The sequence below is a fragment of the Macaca mulatta genome, chromosome 15 (assembly GCF_049350105.2).
Source record: "Macaca mulatta isolate MMU2019108-1 chromosome 15, T2T-MMU8v2.0, whole genome shotgun sequence".
NCBI classification, from domain to species: domain Eukaryota; kingdom Metazoa; phylum Chordata; class Mammalia; order Primates; family Cercopithecidae; genus Macaca; species Macaca mulatta.
In genome coordinates this window covers 18,782,309-18,801,729 of record NC_133420.1, presented here as the reverse complement: position 1 = coordinate 18,801,729, position 19,421 = coordinate 18,782,309, and the positions used below count along the sequence as shown (strand labels likewise).

Below are 19,421 nucleotides of genomic sequence, written 5' to 3'. Positions count from 1 at the left end.
GTGTGACTCATGCCTGTAACACCAACACTTTGGGAGGCCAAGGTGAGAGGATCATTTGAGGTCAGGAGTTCGAGACCAGACTGGACATTATGGCAAAACCCCATCTCTAATAAAAATACAAAAATTAGCTGGGCGTGGTAGCACATGACTGTAGTCCCAGCTACTTGCGAGGCTGAGGCAGGAGAATCGCTTGAACCTGGCAGGCAGAGGTTGCAATGAGCTGAGATGGTGCCACTGTAGTCCAGCCTAAGCAACAAAATGAGACTCTGTCTCAAAAAAACAGGTGGGGAGGCCGGGCGTGGTGGCTCATGCCTGTAATCCCAGCACTTTGGGAGGCTGAGGTAGATGGATCACCTGAGGTCAGGAGTTCGATACCAGTCTGGCCAAAATGGTAAAACCCCATCTCTATGAAAAATACAAAATTAGCCGGATGTGGTGGTGTGTGCCTGTAGTCCCAGCTACCTGGGAGACTGAGGTAGGAGAATCACTGGAACCCAGGAGGCAGAGGTTCAGTGAGCCAAGATCACGCCACTGCACTCTAGCCTGGGCGACAGAGGGAGACACCGGCTCAAAAAAAAAAAAAGTGGGGGGATTGGGGGTGGGAAATAATCTTTTCAACAAACGAACAAATGGTGCTAGGACAACTAAATATCCACGTGTAAATGAATGAATTTGGGGCTGGGCGCGCCAGCTCATGCCTGTAATCCTAGCACTTTGGCAGGCCGAGGCAGGTTGATCACAAGGTCAGGAGTTCAAGACCAGCTTGGCCAGGATGGTGAAACCCTGTCTCCACTAAAAACACAAAAAATTAGCCAGGTGTGGTGGCGGGCACCTGTAATCCCAGCTACTCAGGAGGCTGAGGCAGAGAATTGTTTCAACCTGGGAGACAGAGGTTGCAGTGAGCTGAGATCACACCACTGTACTCCAGCCTGGGAGACAAAGCAAGACTCCGTCTCAAAAAAAAGAAAAAAGAAAAGAATGAATTTGGACTTCTATCTCACGGAATACACACATATACATTTTTCATTTTCTTTCTTTATTATTATTGTTTTGAGATAGGGTCTCACATTGTCATTCAGGCTGGAGTGCATTGGTACCTTCTCAGCTCACTGCAGCCTCGACTTCCTGTGTTCAAGTGATTCTCCTGCCTCAACCTCCTGAGTAGCTGGGATTATAAGTGTGTGCCACCATGCCTGGCTAATTTTTGTATTTTAATTAGAGACGGGGTTTTGCTATATTGGCCAGCTGGTCTTGAACTCCTGGCCTGAAGTTGTTCTGCTCCTGACAGCCTCCCACAGTGCCAGGATTGCAAGCATGAGCCACTGTGCCTGGCCAGCTCAGGCTGTTCTTGAACCCCTGGCTTCAAGTGATCCTCCTTCCTCAGCTTCCCAAAGTGCTGAAACTACATGTGTGAGCCATGTGCCCTGCCCCATATACTAAAATTAATTCAAAGTGAATCACATAACTAAATGTATGAACTAAAACAATAAAACTAGAAGAAAACAGGAGTAAATCTCTGTGACCTTGGCTTTCTCAGACATAACATCCAAAGTATACACAACAAAAGAAAAAATAAACTGGACCTTATCAAAATTCAGAACTTTTGTGCTTCAAGAATACCCATTAAGAAAATGAAAAGACAGCCCATGGAATGGGAGGAAATATCTGAAAATCATAAATCTGAATGTTTCCAGAAAAGATACACAGGCCAGGCGCGGTGGCTCACGCCTGTAATCCCAGCACTTTGGGAGGCCGAGACGGGCGGATCATGAGGTCAGGAGATCGAGACCATCCTGGCTAACACTGTGAAACCCCATCTCTACTAAAAATACAGAAAATTAGCCGGGAGTGGTGGCGGGCACCTGTAGTCCCAGCTACTCGGGAGGCTGAGGCAGGAGAATGGTGTGAACCAGGAGGCGGAGCTTGCAGTGAGCCCAGATCTTGCCACTGCACTCCAGCCTGGACAACAGAGTGAGACTCCACCTCAAAAAAAAAAAAAAAAGACAAAAAAACCCACAAATGGCTGAGGCTGGGCGCAGTGGCTCATGCCTGTAATCCCAGCACTTTGGGAGGCCGAGGTGAGTGGGTCACCTGAGGTCAGGAGTTTGAGACCAGCCTGGCCAACATGGCAAAACCCAGTCTCTACCAAAAATACAAAAATTAGCTGGGTGAGGTCGCACGCACCTGTAGTCCCAGCTACTGAGGCACTAGAATTGCTTGAGCCCAGGAGGCAGAGGTTGCAGCAGTGAGCCAAAATTGCTCCACTGCACTCCACCCTAGGCAACACAGTGAGACCCTGTATCAAAAAAAAAAAAAAAAAAAAAAAGGCCAGGCACGGTGGCTCATGCCTGCAATCCCGGCACTTTGGGAGGCCGAGGCGGGCAGATAAACCTGAGGTCAGGAGTTTGAGACCAGTCTGACCAATATGATGAAACCCCATCTCTACTAAAACTACAAAAATTAGCGAAGCGTGTGGCATGTGCCTGTAATTCCAGCTACTTGGGAGGCTGAGACAGGAGAATCACTTGAACCAGGGAGGTGGAGGGTGCAGTGAGCCACTGCACTATTGCACTCCAGCCTGGGCAACAAAAGTGAAACTCCATCTCAAAAAACAAAAAAAGAAAAAGAATGTTTTGGGCCAGGCACACTGGCTCACGCTTGTAATTCCAGCACTTTGGGAGGCTGAGGTGGGCAGATCACTTGAGGTCAGGAGTTTGAGACCAGACCGGCCAACACGGTGAAATCCTGTCTGTACTAAAAACACAAAAATTAGCTGGACATGGTGGCGCATACCTGTAATCCTAGCTACTCGGGAGGCTGAGGCACGAGAATTGCTTGAACCCGGGAGGTGGAGGCTGCAGTAAGCTGAGATTATGCATTGCCCTCCAGTCTCGCTCTGTCGCCCAGGCTGGAGTGCAATGGCATGATCTCAGCTCACTGCAATCTCTGCCTCCCCAGTTCAAGCAATTCTCCTGCCTCAGACTCCTAACTGGGATTACAGGTGCACACTACCATGCCTGGCTAATTTTTTTTTTTTTTTTGTATTTCTAGTAGTGATGGGGTTTCACCATGTTGGTCAGGCTGGTCTCGAACTCCTGACCTCATGATCCACCTGCCTCAGCCTCCCAGAGTGCCGGGATTACAGGCATGAGCCACCGTGCCAGCCCACCCAGCCAGTTTTCAACTCTCAAACTTGTGTTAGGGTTCTTTGAAGAGACAGAACCAACATGATGGCTAGATCAATAGAAATCAGAGGGGATTTATAGGGAAATTGGCTCACGCAATTAATGGAGGCTGAGAAGTCCCATGACAGACCATCTGCAAGGGGTGCCAGTAGCGTGGCTCAGTCCAAGTCTGCAACCTTCAGAACCAGGGTAGTCACTGCAGTCATTCTCGGTCCGAGGTGGAACCGCCTAGAGTTTTGATATCCAAAGGGCAGGAGGAGAAGAACCTCCCAGTTCCAGGAGAGACAGAGAGAGAGAGAGAGAGGAAAAGCTTTTCTCCTCTTTTGTGTTATTCAAGCTTTGAACCAACTGCATGGTGCCACCCACATTGAGAGCAGATCTTCCCCACTCAGTCCACTGACTCCCACGCCAATCTCCTCTGGAAATGCCCTCACACACACACCCAGAAGTCATGCTTCACCATTCTCTAGGTATCCCTTACTCCAGTCCAGCGGCCACCTAACGTTAACCAGCAGCACACATCCACGCTGCCAGGTATTCGTCAGTGGCAGTTCAGGCTTTCCCACCCAGGTACTGATTCCAGGGAAGGTTTCTGCTCTGGCAAATCATGATTCTCTGTGTCTGCCTTTCTGTCTGTCCAGTCTGGGGGCAGCAGATGACCCTGCGACCTCATTTTCCAATGAACTGAAAAAGAGCTGCTGGTTTTTCAGTTTGTTCATTTTTTGTTTTGTTTTGTTTTGTTTTGTTTTTTTGAGACAGAGTCTCCCTCTGTTACCCAGCCTGGAGTGCAGTGGCGCCATCTCGGCTCACTGCAAGCTCCACCTCCCAGGTTCACGCCATTCTCCTGCCTCAGCCTCCTGAGTAGCTGGGACTACAGGCGCCCGCCACCACGCCCGGCTAGTTTTTTGTATTTTTAGTAGAGGGGGGTTTCACCGTGGTTTCGATGTCCTGACCTTGTGATCTGCCCGCCTCGGCCTCCCAAAGTGCTGGGATTACAGGCGTGAGTCACCACGCCCAGCTTGTTTTTTTTTTTTTTTTTTTTTTTTTGATATGGAGTCTTGTTTTGTCGCCCAGGCTGAAGTACAGTTGCACAATCTCAGCTCACTGCAACCTCCACCTCCTGGGTCCAAGCGATTCTCCTGCCTCAGCCTCCTAAGTAGCTGGGATTATAGGCACATGCCATCACGCCTGGCTCATTTTTGTATTTTTAGTAGAGATGGAGTTTCACTATGTTGGCCAGACTGATCTCGAACTCCTGACCTCAGGTGATCTGCCCACCTCGGCCTCCCAAAGTGCTGGGATTAGTCATGAGCCACTGCCTCTGGCCCACACATATTTATTAAGTTTACTGTCTCATATGGGCATGGTTTGTGGTTCCCCAAAACCAGCACAATAGTAATATCAAAGATCACTGATCACAGATCACCATATCAGATATAATAATAATGATAAAGTTGGAAATATTGTGAGAATTACCAAAATATGACACACAGACCCTAAGGGAACACATTCTGTTGGAACGATGGGACCAATAGACTCGCTTGGTGCAAGGTTCTCACAAAGCTTCAATTTGTACAGACCACGGTATCTGCCAAACACAATACAACGAAGCATGGCTCGTAGGTGACAACAGCCTTAGGAATCGAATCCAAGGTGATGAGGTTGGGCTGTGTCTCCACCCAACTCTCACCCTGAATTGTAGTTCTCATAATCCCCACGTGTCCTGGGAGGGACCCAGTGGGAGGTAATCGAATCATGGGGGGGGTTACCCCCATGCTGCTGTGCTCGAGATAATGAGTGAGTTCTCACACGATCTGACGGTTTTATAGCTTTTCCCCCTTAGAGCAGCACTTCTCTCTCCTGCCCCCATGGGAAGGACACGTTTGCTTCCCCTTCTGCCATGATTTTAAGTTTTCTGAGGCCTCCCCAGCCATGAGGAACAGTGAGTCAATTAAACCTCTTTCCTTTATAAATCACCCAGTCTTGGGCAGTTCTTTATAGCAGTGGGAGAATGGGCTAACACACAAGGGGATGCCAGAGCTCACCCTCTCATTCCTTAGATTTGAAAGCAGTTCCCAGGAGAGGCCTGAAGTACGTACTCTGACCCCTGAAACTAAGTACCTGTGCTTTGAGCAACAAAGGGTAGTGTCCCATCCCAGGAGAGACATTCCTTGGTGTCACCTCAAGGGAGGGAGTCTGGTGCTTTAGCTCAGGGCACTCAGCTAAAGCGGAGAGCGGCCCAAGGCCAGGCCCAAGCCCAGGGCTAGTCATGGGAGGCACCCTGTGCCCTCTGCCTATTCTATGAAGACCAACTATCCGTTGGCCCAGGACTGAGGGGTGTCTTGGGATGGGAACTATGCTGGGCCAAAGGGTCCCCTTGCCTTAGCCATTTCCTATCCTGGACCCAACATCCTGCTACCTCCTCCAGGACTAGAGGAGGAGCTGGATTTCATCCTACCGGGACCCCACTCTACTGCCTTCTGACCACTGAGTTAAAAACCCACAGTTAGCCGGGCGCGGTGGCTCAAGCCTGTAATCCCAGCACTTTGGGAGGCCGAGACTGGCGGATCACGAGGTCAGGAGATCGAGACCATCCTGGCTAACACAGTGAAACCCTGTCTCTACTAAAAAATACAAAAAACTAGCCGGGCGTGGTGGCGGGCGCCTGTAGTCCCAGCTACTCAGGAGGCTGAGGCAGGAGAATGGCGTAAATCCGGGAGGCGGAGCTTGCAGTGAGCTGAGATCCGGCCACTGCACTCCAGCCTGGGCGACAGAGTGAGACTCCGCCTCAAAAAAAAACAAAAAACAAAAAACCCACAGTTGCCTGGTAGGTTGATTCTCTCTCTGACACGCTCCCACACATCAGACTCTGTGTCTATCAAATCAGTCTTTTTTCCTGAAGTGACAACATCCTAAATCATGACTTCATCATCTCAAGTGAATTGAGCTAATTTTTGTATTTTTTGTAGAGACGTCGTCTCACTGTGTTGCCCAGGCTTGTCTCAAACTCCTGGGCTCAAGGCATCCTCCTGCCACAGCCTCCCAGTGCTGGGATTACAATGTGAGGCACCGTACCTGGCTGAGAATAATATTAATAATACAATCAGCTTTAATTTACTAGGACTCACTCTGTCCCAATACTGTTGTTACTGGATCCCTTCAACAACTCTGTAAAGCCAGTGCTATCCTCACCCTCATTAACAGGTGAGGAAATTCCTATCATGCTAAAATAACACTTACACTGAGCTCCTGTAGGCCTTACAGCAGATTGTACACCTGGTGCCAGCACAGGGCAGAAACTCAGGAGAAACGGATACCAGTTGTGGCCCTCTTCTCTCCCTGCCCCAGGCTTGGCCCCTTGCCTTCTCTGGGCACTGCCGGTTCTCAGGAAAGACAGTGCCTTCTGTGTGTCCAGAGCATTGGCTCCATGAGGCCAAGGAACTGGGTGGCACCTGTGCTGGATATGGATATGCTTAAACAATCTTGCAGCCTTGGGGCTGGGGCTGGAAACCAGGATAGGCTTCCTTTGCAGACGACTGGCAGTACATCAGGCCTATGTGTGGCCAGGTAAGACTGGGCATAGGAGTGAATTTTTTTTTTTTTTTTTTTTTTTTTGAGACGGAGTCTTGCTCTGTAGCCCGGGCTGGAGTGCAGTGGCCGGATCTCAGCTCACTGCAAGCTCCGCCTCCCGGGTTTACGCCATTCTCCTGCCTCAGCCTCCGGAGTAGCTGGGACTACAGGCGCCCGCCACCTCGCCCAGCTAGTTTTTTGTATTTTTAGTAGAGACGGGGTTTCACGGTGTTAGCCAGGATGGTCTCGATCTCCTGACCTCGTGATCCGCCCGTCTCGGCCTCCCAAAGTGCTGGGATTACAGGCTTGAGCCACCGCGCCCGGCTGTTTTTTGTTTGTTTGTTTTTGAGATAGAGTCTCGCCCTATCGCCCAGGATGGAGTGCAATGGCACAATCTCGGCTCACTGCAACCTCTGCCTCCCAGGTTCAAGCGATTCTCATGCCTCAGCCTCCCGAGTGGCTGGGATTACAGACACGCGCCACCATGCCCGGCTAATTTTTTTGCGTGTCTTTAGTAGAGATGGGGTTTCACCATGTTGGCCAGGACGGTCTTGAACTCCTGACCTCATGATCCAACCGCCTCGGCCTCCCAAAGTGCTGGGATTACAAGCGTGAGCCACCGCGCCCGGCCAGAAGTGAATGTTAGGTATGTTCCACAGGGTAGGTATGTTCTACTATCACACCCAAGATCAGGCCCCAAGTAGACACCCAAGGAGAAAGGCAGTGGGTAAGAGACGGGGGAAGGATTAGAACACAGGCTTTGATGACCTTGGCTGTGTGACGTGAGGCAAGCCATTTTACCTCTCTGAACATCAATTTCTCTATGTATGAAATAAATAATAATAATTCATGGAGGCTGGGCATGGTGGCTCATGCCTGTAATCCCAGTATTTTGGGAGGCTGAGGTGGGCAGATTGCTTGAGCTCAGGAGTTCAAGACTAGCCTGGGCAACATAACAACACCCGTTCTCTACAAAAAAACAAAACAAAACAAAAAAAGGATCCAAATACAAGAGCTTGCACCTGAGCATGTGCACGTATCTCTGTGTCTGTGTCTCTGAACTTATTGGTGTGGTGAAGGTAGGTTACAGGAACTTGGGAGGGAGAGATGGAGGGAGAAGTCATGGGAGGTTCTGAGCCAAAGGCAGGAAGGGTACAGGGGGCCACTTAGGCTGCCTTAACCCAGCAACTTGGCCAGGTTGGTTGGGAGCAACCGGGGGGCTTGTGGGTGTGTTGTTTCCGAGCCAGCCAGCAGGGGGCGCAAGGAGCCAGGCCCCTCGTGGCTTAGAGCTTGCTGGCCCAGGTCACAGGGCAACTTGCTGGCCCCAGGAGGGGACTACACCTCACTTCACAGAGGAGGCCCAAAGCAGGGAGGGTGCTGGTCCAGGTTGCCCCATAAGGCAGGACTGCTGATCTCCCAGGCACGCCTCCCTCCAATGCCCTGGGCCTTACCCCTTTTCTAGGAAGCAGGACTTTCCTAGTCAGCCCCTCAACAGCCCTGGCAGTGACCTTTTATTTACCACACGCTTTCCTGGGCTAGGTGCCCCGTGGAGCCCTACAGGTCCCACCACCTAAAAATGTTTTTCAGGCCAGGCAAGGTGGCTCACACCTGTAATCCCAGCACTTTGGGAGGCTGAGGCGGGTGGATCACAATGTCAGGAGATCGAGACCGTCCTGGCTAACACGGTGAAACCCCGTCTCTACTAAAAACACACAAAAAAATTAGCCAGGCGTGGTGGTGGGCACCTGTAGTCCCAGCTACTCAGGAGGCTGAGGCAGGAGAATGGTGTGAACCTGGGAGGCGGAGCTTATAGTGAGCTGAGATTGCGTCATTGCACTCTAGCCTGGGCGACAGAGCTAGAGTCTGTCTCAAAAAAAAAATGTTTTTCATTTAAAAAATTTTGGTAAAATACACATATCATAAACTTTACCATCTTAACCATGTATAGGTATACAGTTTTTGGAACTGTTTTCATCTTGTAAAACTGAAACTGTGTACCCATTAAACAATTACATCCCTTTACCCTCTGGCCCATAGCCCAACCCATTTGCTGTCTCTCTGATTTTGACTACTTGAAATCAGGTCCCATCACTTTTATTACTTATTTACTTTTTTTTTTTTTGAGACAAAGTCTTCCTCTGTTGCCCAGGCTGGAGTGCAGCAGCACAATCTCAGCTCACTGCAACCTTTGCCTCCCATTTTCAAGTGATTCTTGTGCCTCAGCCTCCCGAGTAGCTGGGACTACAGGTGTGCACCACCATGTCCAGCTAATTTTTGTATTTTTAGTAGAGACAAGGTTTCGCCATGTTGACCAGGCTGGTCTAGAACTCCTGACCTCAAGTGATCTGCCTGCCTTGGCCTCCCAAAGTGCTGGGATTACAGGCGTGAGTCACTGCGCCTGGCTTCCCATCACTTTTAATCCTATAAGAAGGATTCCTTCAAGAGGCTAAGTGGTCAAGTACAGTGGCTTACGCCTATAAGAGAGGCCAAGGCAGGAGGATCCCTTGAGCCCGGGAGTTCGAGACCAGCCTGGGCAACATAGTGAGACCCAATCTCTACAAAAAATAACAAATTATCTGGGAGTGGTGGTGCGTGCCTGTAGTCCCAGTTGCTTGGGAGGCTGAGGTGGGAGGATCACTTGAGCCTGGGAGGTTGGGCCTGCAGTGAGCCATAATCCCACCACTGCACTGCAGCCTGAGCGACAGAGCAAGACCATGTTTCTCCCCACATCCCCCAGCCCGCCAAAAAAAAAAAAAGGCTAAGTAATACACCCAAGGCCACAGCTAACAAGTAGCAGAGTCAACACATATTTTTCTTTTTTTTCTTTTTTTTGAGATGGAGTTTTGCTCTTGTTACCCAGGCTGGAGTGCAATGGTGCGATCTTGGCTCACTGCAACCTCTGCCTCCTGGGTTCAAGCGATTCTCGTGCCTCAGCCTCCCAAGTAGCTGGGATTACAGGCATGTGCCACCACACCAGGCTAATTTTGCATTTTTAGTAGAGGCGGGGTTTCACCATGTTGTCCAGGCTGGTCTCAAACTCCTGACCTCAGGCGATCCACCCACCTTGGCTTTCCAAAGTGCTGGGATTACAGGCATGAGCTACCTCGCCCAGCACAGAGCCAATATTTGAACTCAGGACTCTGATTCCTACTTTCCAAAAGCCAAAGCAGCACAGATGGGTGGATGCTCAATAGGAAATGAGAGAATTTGGTCCAGTTACTCACATTTTGTTGATGGGGATACTGATAACCAGGGATGGGGAACTGACCCACCCAGATTTCCCAGGACCAGATTAGTGAAGTCCCAGTCCTGACATTTTTCTCATCCTAATAGGCTGGCTCTTCCAATGGGTGTTACGCACCTGGCACAAAGTAGCTGCTCAACAAACCCTCAGAATAAGAATGAGTGTCTATCACGTGCACCAGACTGTAAGCTTTGTTAGAACAAAGATTCTCTTCTGTTCATCTTTTTATTCTCAACATCCTGCACAGAGCCTGCCATATGGTAGGTGTACACCTCTGCAATGAATTCCTACTGTGCTATTCATTCCCTAAGCTAGCTGCCATGTATACAAAGGTGATAGGATACCTTCCTTTCCTCCAAGGAGCGCACAATCTAATCAAGGACACAAACAAGTAATTGGGCCATTTTAATATAATATGAGCCTTAATATGCAAGGATTCTTATAAATCAACAACAAAAGACCAGTTTCTCAATAAGAAAAAGTGTGAAAAAGATATAAATGGGAAATTCACAAAAGAAAATAGTCATCAGGCATGGTGACTGTAATCCCAGCACTCTGGGAGGCTGAGGCAGGCGGATCACCTGAACTCAGGAGTTTGAGACCAGCCTGGCCAACATGGTGAAACCCTGCCTCTACTAAAATACAAAAATTAGCCGGGTGTGGTGGCAGGTGCCTGTAATCCCAGCTACTTGGGAGGCTGAGGCAGGAGAATGGTGTGAACCCAGGAGGTGGAGCTTGCAGTGAGCCAAGATCGTACCACTGCACTCCAGCCTGGGTGACAGAGTGAGGCTCCGTCTCAAAAAAAAAAAAAAAAAAAAAAAAAGTCACCAGTAATCCCAGCACTTTGGGAGGCTGAGGCGGGTGGATCACTTGAGGCCAGGTGTTCAAGACCAGCCTGGCCAACATGGTGAAACCCTGTCTCTACTAAAAATATTTTTAAAAATTAGCCAAGTATGGTGGTGTGCGCCTGTAACCCCAGCTGCTTGGGAGGCTGAGGCAGGAGAATCGCTTGAACCCAGGAGGTGGAGGTTGCGGTGAGCTGAGATTGTGCTTGCTACTGCACTCCAGTCTGGGAGACAGAGTAAGACTGTCTCAAAAAAAAAAAAGAAAAAAAAGCCTGGGCGCTGTGGTTCACGCCTGTAATTCCAAAACTTTGGAAGGCCGAGGCGGATGGATCACGAGGTCAGGAGATAGAGGTAAGGATATCGAGACCATCCTGACTAATACAGTGAAACCCTGCTTCTGCTAAAAATACAAAAAATTAGCCGGGCGTGGTGGTGGGCGCCTGTAGTCCCAGCTACCGGGGAGGCTGAGGCAAGAGAATGGTGTGAACTCAGGAGGCGGAGCTTGCAGTGAGCCCAGATCGCGCCATTGCACTCCAGTCTGGGCGACAGGGCAAGACTCCATCTCAAAAAAAAAAAAAAAAAAAAAGAGTCAATAACCTCGAAAGGATGCTGAAAATTAGTCATAAATACTGATGTGTAAACTAAAGTACTATGTTTTGCCTCTCAGATGGGTGAAGACAAACTTGAGACCCACCAAACTGATCCCACAATGTACTAAAAGGTGAGAATTTGTGATTTGAAAAGCAAGCACTAGGTTAAGAGTATTCACTGGTGGCCGGGCGCGGTGGCTCAAGCCTGTAATCCCAGCACTTTGGGAGGCCGAGGCGGGCGAATCACGAGGTCAGGAGATCGAGACCATCCTGGCTAACACAGTGAAACCCCGTCTCTACTAAAAAATACAAAAAACTAGCTGGGCGAGGTGGCGAGTGCCTGTGGTCCCAGCTACTTGGGAGGCTGAGGCAGGAGAATGGCGTAAACCCAGGAGGCGGAGGTTACAGTGAGCTGAGATCCAGCCACTGCACTCCAGCCTGGGCAACAGAGCGAGACTCCGTCTCAAAAAACAAACAAAAAAAAAACAACAAAAAAAGAGTGTTCACTGGTATAAGCATTGGAGGGCAATTTAATAGTAACACACACCACTCTTTGACCCAACACTTCCTCTCCTGAAAGTTTTTTGTTTTGTTTGTTTTGAGACAGGGTCTTGGTCTGTCACTCAGTCTGGAGTGCGGTGGCACGATTATGGCTTACAGTAGCTTGAACGTCTGGGGCTCAAGCCATCCTCCCACCTCAGCCTCCTAAGTAGCTGGGACCACAGGTGCATGCCACCATGCTGGGCTAACTTTTTATTTTTAGTAGAGACAAGGTCTGACTACATTGCCCAGGCTGGTCTTGTATTCCTGGGCTCAAGCAATCCTCCTGCCTTGACCTCCCAAAGTACTGGGATTACAGGTGTGAGCCAGTGCCTCCAGCCCTAAAAACTGATCTTACAGGAATATTCGCACACATATACAAGAAGATAAACACTTGGATGATTAACGCAGCACTGAGCATGAGAGAAAAAAACTGGAGGCAATCTGATGTCCATCAACCTGGGGCTAGTTCAGTATCGCTGTACCACTGTGTGGTTTAACCATTGAATGAACTATTGTGCAACCACTAAAAGGAATAAGATTGCTTTTGGCACTCTGACATGGAAAGATATTCAGGTTATGTGAAAAATGCAGGTTGATTTCAAAACTTATTGCAAAGCTTATAATTAGAACAGTGTGGTATGAGCATTAAGGACAGACAGACCCATGGAATAAAATTGAGAGCCCAGAAATAAACCCAGATATCTATGGCCAACTGATTTTTTTTTTTTTTTTTTGAGTCAGAGTTTCACTCTGTTGCCCAGGCGGCAGTGCAATGGCACGATCTTGGTTCACTGCAAGCTCCGCCGATTCTTGTGCCTCAGCCTCCTGAGTAGCTGGGACTATAGGTGATCCACCCACCTCGGCCTCCCAAAGTGCTGGGATTACAGGCATGAGTCATCGTGCCCAGCCTGGCCCACTGATTTTTTTTTCCTTTTTTTCTTTGGTGAGACAGGGTCTCATTCTGTAGCCCAGGCTGAAGTACAGTGGTGCAATCATGGCTCACTGTAGCCTCGACATCCTGAGCTCAGGTGATTCCCTCACCTCAGTCTCCCAAGTAGCTGGACATTTTTGTTTTCTTTTTTTCCTTTTTTTTTGAGACAGGGTCTCACTCTGTCACCCAGGATGGAGTGCAATGGTGCAATCACGGCTCACTACAGCCTTGTTCTCCTAGGGTCAAGCAATCCTCCTGCCTCAACTTCCTGAGTAGCTGGGACTACAGGCACATGCCACCATGCCTGGCTAATTAAAAAAAAATTTTTTTTTTTTTTTGAGATGGAGTCTTGCTCTGTTGCCAGGCTAGAGTGCCGTGGCACGATCTCGGCTCACTACAACCTTTGCCTCTGGGATTCAAGCAATTTCCTGCCTCAGTCTCCTGAGTAGTTGGGACTATAGGTGCTCACCACCGTGCCCAGCTAAGTTTTGTATTTTTAGCAGAGACGGGGTTTCACCACGTTGGCCAGGATGGTCTCGATCTCCTGACCTCATGATCTGCCCACCTTGGCCTCCCAAAGTGCTAGGATTACAGGCATGAGCCATGTGCCTGGCCATTTTTAAATTTTTTTTGTAGAGATGGGGGTCTCACTATGTTGCCCAGGCTGGTCTCAAAGGCCTTGGCCTTCCAAAGTGCTGGAATTACAGGTGGGAGCCACTGTGCCCAGCCTTATTGATTTTTGACAACGGTACCAAGCCCGTTTTTTGTTTTTTTTTTTTGAGACAGAGTCTCGCTCTGTTGCCCAAGCTGGAGTGCAATGGCGCCATCTCGGCTCACTGCAAGCTCTGCCTCCCAGGTTCATGCCATTCTCCTGCCTCAGACTCCCAAGAAGCTGGGACTATAGCCGTGAGCCACCATGCCCGGCTAATTTTTTGTATTTTTAGTAGACACAGGGTTTCACCGTGTTAGCCAGGATGGTCTCGATCTCCTGATCTCATGATCTGCCCACCTTGGCCTCCCAAAGTGCTAGGATTACAGGCGTGAGCCATGTGCCTGGCCATTTGTAAAAATTTTTTGTAGAGATGGGGGTCTCACTATGTTGCCCAGGCTGGTCTCAAATTTCTGGACTCAAGCAATACAAAGGCCTTGGCCTCCCAAAGTGCTGGAATTACAGGTGGGAGCCACTGCGCCTGGCCTTATTGATTTTTGACAACGGTATCAAGCCCATTTTTTTTTTTTTTTTTTTTGAGACAGAGTCTCACTCTTGCCCAGGCTGGAGTGCAATGGCGCAATCTCGGCTCACTGCAAGCTCTGCCTCCTGGGTTCACGCCATTCTCCTGCCAAGTAGCTGGGACTACAGGCACCCGCCACCACGCCCGGCTAATTTTTTGTATTTTTAGTAGAGACGGGGTTTCACCGTGTTAGCCAGGATGGTCTTGATCTTCTGACCTTGTGATCCGCCCGCCTCGGCCTCCCAAAGTGCTGGAATTACAGGCGTGAGCAACCGCACCCGGCAGATAATGTTCTTTGGCACACAAAACTTTTTAATTTTTATGAAGTCCAAACATAGAATTACCTTACGACCTAGCAATTTCACTCCTAGGTATATACCCAAAAGAACTGAAAACATATGTCCACACAGAAACATGTACACAAATGTTTACATCAACAGTATTCATCATAGCCAACAGGTGAAAAAAAACCAAATTGTCCATCAATGGATGAATGGATAAATTATAACGTATCTGTACAATGGAATATTATCCAGCCACAAAAAGGAATGAAACATGTATCGATGCATGTAGTAACTTAGATGAACCTCAAAAATATATTAAGTGAGGCCGGGCCACATGGCTCATGACTATAATCTCAGCACTTTGGAAGACTGAAGTGTGAGGATCATTGTTTGAGATCAGCCTGGGAAACATGGCAAAACCTTGTTTCTACAAAAAATACAAAAATTTGCCAGGCGTGGTGGTGTGTGCCTTGCAGTCCCAGATACTCAGATGGCTGAGGTGGGAGGATCACTTGAGCCCGGGAAGCAGAGATTGCAGTGAGCTGAGATCATGCCACTGTACTCCAGTCTGGTGGATAGAGCAAGACCCTGTCACAAACAAACCAACCAACCAACCAACCACACTAAGTGAAAGAAGCCGGACAAAAACGGTCACATAGTTATGATTCCTTCTCTGTGAAATATCCAGAATAACAAGTCTATAGAGACAGAAAGCAGATGAGGGGTAACCAGAGGACAGGGAGGAGGGAATGGGGAGTGATTATTTGACGGGTACAGAGTGTTTTCCTAATGGAATGAGAAAGTTTTGAAACTACAGTGACATAATGCTTGTATTGTACAACATTGTGAATGCACTAAATGTCACTGAATTGTATACCTTAAAATAGTTACTTGTATGTTAGGTGAATTTCACCTCAATTACAAAAAGAAAAAAGTATGGTAATTTTTTAAAAAGGTTGAAGAACAATATAACCCATTTACATTTTTTAAATTGTAGAGACAGGCTGGCCGCGGTGACTCACGCCTGTAATCTCAACACTTTAGGAGGCCAAGGCGGGTGGACTGCTTGAGCTCAGGAGTTTGAGACCAGCCTGGTGCAATGTAGAGATGGTGAAATCCCATCTCTACAAAAAATACAAAAAATTAGCTGGCCATGGTGGTACACATCTGTAGTCCCAGCTACTTGGGAAGCTGAGGTGGGAGGATCGCTTGAGCCCAGGAGGTTTAGGCTGCAGTGAGCCAAGGTCGTGCCATTGTACTCCAGCTTGGGAGACAGAGTGAGACCTTGTCTTAAAACAAAACAAAACAAAAACAAACAAAAAGAGCAGGTTGAAGAACACTATAACTCAATTTGCATTTTTTTAAATTGTAGAGAAAGCTGGACGTGGTGGCTCACACCTGGAAAGGTGGCTCATACCTGTAATCCCAGCACTTTTTGAGAGGCCGAGGCAGGAGGATCAGAGCCCAGGATTTCCTGACCAGCCTGAGCAACATAACGAGACCTTGTCTCTACAAATAATTTTTAAAAAATTAGCTGGGTGTGGGCCGGGCGCAGTGGCTCATGCCTGTAATCCCAGCACTTTGGGAGGCCAAGGCGGGGGGATCACGAGGTCAGGAGATCGAGACCATTCTGGCTAACATGGTGAAACCCCATCTCTACTAAAAATACAAAAAAATTAGCCGGGCGTGGTGGTGGACGCCTGTAGTCCCAGCTACTTGGGAGGCTGAGGCAGGAGAATGGCGTGAACCTGGGAGGCGGAGCTTGCAGTGAGCCGAGATCACACCACTGCACTCCAGCCTGAGTGACAGATCGAGACTCTGTCTCAAAAAATAAATAAATAAATAAAGCTGGGTGTGGTGGTGCATGCCTGTGATCACAGCTACTCGGGAGGCTCGGCTGGGAGTATCACTTGAGCCCAGGCAGTCGAGGCTGCAGTGAGCCATAATCACACCACTGCATTCCATCCTGGGTGACAGACTGAGATCCTGTCTCAAAAAATAAATGCACAAAATAAATTGTGGAGATACATATGTGAGGATGCATACATATATATATACACATACACATACATATTCAAGTAGTCTTTATTTTCCATAGCAGTGTGGGACTACAAAAATGACCATGTTGTCTGGGCATGGTGGCTCACGCCTATAATCCCAAGACTTTGGGAGGCTGAGGCAGGTGGATCACGAGGTCAAGAGATCAAGACCATCCTGGCCAACATGGTGAAACCCTGTCTCAACTAAAAAAAAATACAAAAATTAGCTGGGGGTGGTGGCACACGCCTATAGTCCAAGCTACTCCGGAGGCTGAGGCAGGACAATCGCTTGAACCGTACTGCAGCCTGGTCAACAAGAGCAAAACTCCATCTCAAAAAAAAAAAAAAAATGACCATGTTGAGGCCGGGTGCAGTGGCTCACACCTGTAATCCCAGCACTTTGGGAGGCCGAGGTGGGTGGATCACCTGAGGTCAGGAGTTCGAGACCAGCCTGGTCAACATGGCAAAAGCCCATCTCTACTAAAGTACAAAAAGTAGCTGGGCATGGTGGCGCACACCTGTAATCCTGGCTACTTGGGAAGCTGAGACAGGAGACCAGCTTGAACCCGGGAGGTGAAGGTTGCAGTGAGCCAAGATCGCACCATTTGTACTCTAACCTGGGCAATAGAGTGAGACTGTCTCCAAAAAAAAAAAAAAAAAAAAAATGACCATGTTGGCCAGACGCGGTGGCTCACGCCTGTAATCCTAGTGCTTTGGGAGGCCGAGGTGGGCAAATCACTTGAGGTCAGGAGTTCGAAACCAGCCTGGCCAACATGATGAAACCCCGTCCCTACTAAAAATACAAAAAAAAATTAGCCGGGCCTGATGGCAGGTACCTGTAATCCCAGCTACTTGGGAGGCCGAGGCAGGAGAATTGCTTGAACCCAGGAGGCAAAGGTTCCAGTAAGCCGGGATCACACTACTGCACTCCAGGCTGGGTGACAGAGTGAGACTCTGTTTTTTAAACAAACAAACAAAAAACGATGTACTCTGAAATTGTGCAAAGAGAACTTAATAATCAATGAGAAAGTTATTATTGGATAATAATAATTAATAAGACAATTGTTCTGCAACCTTTTAAAACTCTTAGCATCTGTTAAAAATGAGGTGTGGTGGCTCATGCCTGTAGTCCCAGGACTTTGGGAGGCCAAGGCAGGAGGATCACTGGAGCCCAGGAGTTGGAGACTAGCCTGGGCAACACAGTGAGACTCTGTCTTAAAAAAAAAAGTAGCCGGGCGCGGTGGCTCAAGCCTGTAATCCCAGCACTTTGGGAGGCCGAGACGGGCGGATCACGAGGTCAGGAGATCGAGACCATCCTGGCTAACACGGTGAAACCCCGTCTCTACTAAAAAATACAAAAAACTAGCCGGGCGCAGTGGCGGGCGCCTGTAGTCCCAACTACTCGGGAGGCTGAGGCAGGAGAATGGCGTGAACCCAGGAGGCGGAGCTTGCAGTGAGCTGAGATCCGGCCACTGCACTCCAGCCTGGACGGCAGAGCGAGACTCCGTCTCAAAAAAAAAAAAAAAAAAAAAAAGTATAGGGAAATGAAAAAAATAATATGACTAATAACTTAGTACACTGTAATTTAATATTAGAAACATTGAAAATTAAGATGTTTTCTTTCTTTATAAAAGTTTATCAAGGAAAAAATGTTATCATGAATAACCTAGGCCGGGCACGGTGGCTCACGCCTGCAATCCCAGCACTTTGGGAGGCCGAGGCAGGCAGATCATTTGAGGTCAAGAGTTTGAGATCAGGCTGGCCAACATGGTGAAATCCCGTCTCTAATAAAATTACAAAAAAAATTAGCTGGGTGTGGCGGCAGGCACCTATAATCCCATCCCAGCTACTCGGGAGGCTGAGGCAGGATAATCCCTTGAACCCGGGAGACAGAGGTTGTGGTGAGCAGCACTGCACTCCACAGAATGAGACTCTGTCTCAAAAAGAAAAAAAAAAAACAAACAAATAAAAAAATTAGCCGGGTGTGGTGATGCACACCTGTAATCCCAGCTACATGGAAGGCTGAGGCAGGAGAAACGCTTCAACCTGGGAGGCAGAGGTTGCAGTGAGTGGAGATCACACCACTGCACTTCAGCCCAGGTGACAGAGTAAATCTCCGTCTCAAAAAAAAAAAAAAGAATATTCTGAACTGAACAGTGCTGCAGTCTTCCAGTGGTTTAATTTACGATATAGAATGAGCATTTCTTCTATGTTTGTTGCCAAGGCTGGAGTGCAGTGGTGTGATCTCGGCTCACTGCAGCCTCAACCTACTGGACTCAGGAAATCCTCCCACCTCATTCTTCTGAGTTGCTGAGACAATAAGCACAAACCACCATGCTCAGCTTTTTTTTTTAATTTTTATTTTTTGTAGAGATGGGGGTCTTACTATGTTGCTCAGGCTGATGTTGAACTCCTTGCATCAAGTAATCATCCTGCCTTAGCCTCCCAAAGTACTAGGATTACAGGTGTGAGCCACTGCGCCTGACATCTTCTATGTCTTAGTGAATACAAGTCATCCTTAGCCATCCTTTGTGCTTTCAATGTTGTGAAATATCTCTGGGAGTTCCTGTTTTATACATTTTGTGGTGAGATAGTCCTGTCTCTTTTTTTGTTTGTTTTTTGAGAAGGAGACTCGCTCTGTCACTCAGGCTGGAGTGCAGTGGTGCAATCTTGGCTCACTCCAATCTCTGCCTCCCAGGTTCAAACGATTCTCCTGCCTCAGCCCCCTGGGTAGCTGGGATTACAGGCACACACCACCATGCCTGGCTAATTTCTGTATTTTTATTAGGGATGGGGTTTCACCATGTTGGCCAGGCTGGTCTCAAACTCCTGACCTCAAGTGATCTGCCCACCTCGGCTTCCCAAAGTGCTGAGATTACAGGTGTGAGCCACTGCGCTCGGCCCAGGGAGTTCCTTTAATGTGAAGATTTTGCTGGTGTAATTTCCTCTGGGTCATTA

General features: G+C 48.4%; 1 protein-coding gene and 1 long non-coding RNA gene across 27 annotated transcripts in view; one reads left to right on the top strand and one right to left on the bottom strand.

The window, feature by feature from the left end:
- KYAT1 (kynurenine aminotransferase 1) overlaps window positions 1–19,421 on the bottom strand; it is a 43,218-nt gene that overhangs the window by 16,514 nt on the left and 7,283 nt on the right. For 5 of the 25 annotated variants that reach the window (XM_077967798.1, XM_077967797.1, XM_015116667.3 and 2 more), the window contains one exon: window positions 3,281–3,413. The exons of 17 other annotated variants lie outside the window; for them this stretch is intronic. The gene's annotated coding sequence lies outside the window, so the exon portion shown is untranslated. Of the gene's footprint in view, window positions 1–3,280; window positions 3,452–19,421 lie in introns of all 25 variants that reach the window. 3 more of the 25 variants (XM_077967796.1, XM_077967802.1, XM_077967809.1) reach the window with 1 other exon arrangement.
- Window positions 2–17,457, top strand: LOC144335066 (uncharacterized). Of its 2 annotated transcripts, none has more exons than XR_013405505.1 (3): window positions 2–761; window positions 2,416–2,712; window positions 16,900–17,457. It is a non-coding gene; the product is annotated as an uncharacterized LOC144335066 (long non-coding RNA). The 2 variants fall into 2 exon arrangements; XR_013405504.1 differs by having other exon boundaries at window positions 2,416–2,705; window positions 16,895–17,456.